The following is a 1,312-nucleotide window of genomic DNA, read 5'->3' on the forward strand; positions in this document are numbered from 1 at the left end:
ATTATCATCTTGTGCTCATGATCTCCATCACCGAAGCATCGTCATGATCTCCATCGTCACCGGTGCGACACCTTGATCTCCATCATAGCATCGTTGTCGTCTCACCAACTATTGCTACTATGACTATCGCTACCGCTTAGTGATAAAGTAAAGCAATTACATGGCGATTGCATTGCATACTATAAAGCGACAACCATATGGCTCCTACCAGTTGCCGATAACTCTGTTACAAAACATGATCATCTCATACAACAATTTATATCGCATCATGTCTTGACCATATCACATCATAGCAAGCCCTACAAAAACAAGTTAGACGTCCTCTACTTTGTTGTTGCAAGTTTTATGTGGCTGCTACGGGCTTCTAGCAAGAACCGTTCTTACCTACGCACCAAAACCACAATGATTTTTTGTCAAGTGTGCTGTTTTAACCTTCCACAAGGATCGGTCGTAGTCAAACTCAATTCAAGTAAAGTTGGAGAAACAGACACCCGCCAGCCACCTATGTGCAAAAGCACGCCGGTAGAACCAGTCTCATGAACATGGTCATGCAATGTCGGTCCGGGCCGCTTCATCCAACAATACCGCCGAATCAAAGTAAGACGTTGGTGGTAAGCAGTATGACTATTATCGCCCGCAACTCTTTGTGTTCTACTCGTGCATAAAACATCTACGCATAGACCTGGCTCGGATACCACTGTTGGGGTACGCAGTAATTACAAAAAAATTCCTACGATCACGCAAGATCTATCTAGGAGATGCATAGCAACGAGATGGGAGAGTGTGTACACGTACCCTTGTAGACCGAAAGCGGAAGCGTTTAGTAACGCGGTTGATGTAGTCGAACTTCTTTGCGGTCCAACCGATCCAAGTACCGAAAGTACGACACCTCCGCGTTCAGCACACGTTCAGCTCGATGACGTCCCTCGTGCTCTTGATCCAGTTGAGGACGAGGGTATGTTCCGCCAGCACAACGGCGTGGCGACGGTGATGATGATGTTACCGACGCAGGGCTTTGCCTAAGCACTACAATGGTATGATCGAGGTGTGTAACTGTGGAGGGGGGCACTGCACACGGTTAAGAGAAACTTGTGTGTCCTAGGGTTCCCCCTTGCCCCCGTATATAAAGGAGGGAGGGGGAGGCCGGCCGGCCCTAGGGGAACGCCCCATAAGGAGGAGTCCTACTAGGACTTCCTAGTCCTAGTAGGATTCCCCTCCAAGGAAGAGGGGGATGGAAGGAAAGGGAGAGGGAGTAGGAAAGGGGGGCGCCACCCTCTTTCCCTTGTCCAATTCGGACTCCAAGGGGGGGGGG

Source organism: Triticum dicoccoides, chromosome 3B (genome assembly GCF_002162155.2).
Source record: "Triticum dicoccoides isolate Atlit2015 ecotype Zavitan chromosome 3B, WEW_v2.0, whole genome shotgun sequence".
Taxonomy (NCBI): domain Eukaryota; kingdom Viridiplantae; phylum Streptophyta; class Magnoliopsida; order Poales; family Poaceae; genus Triticum; species Triticum dicoccoides.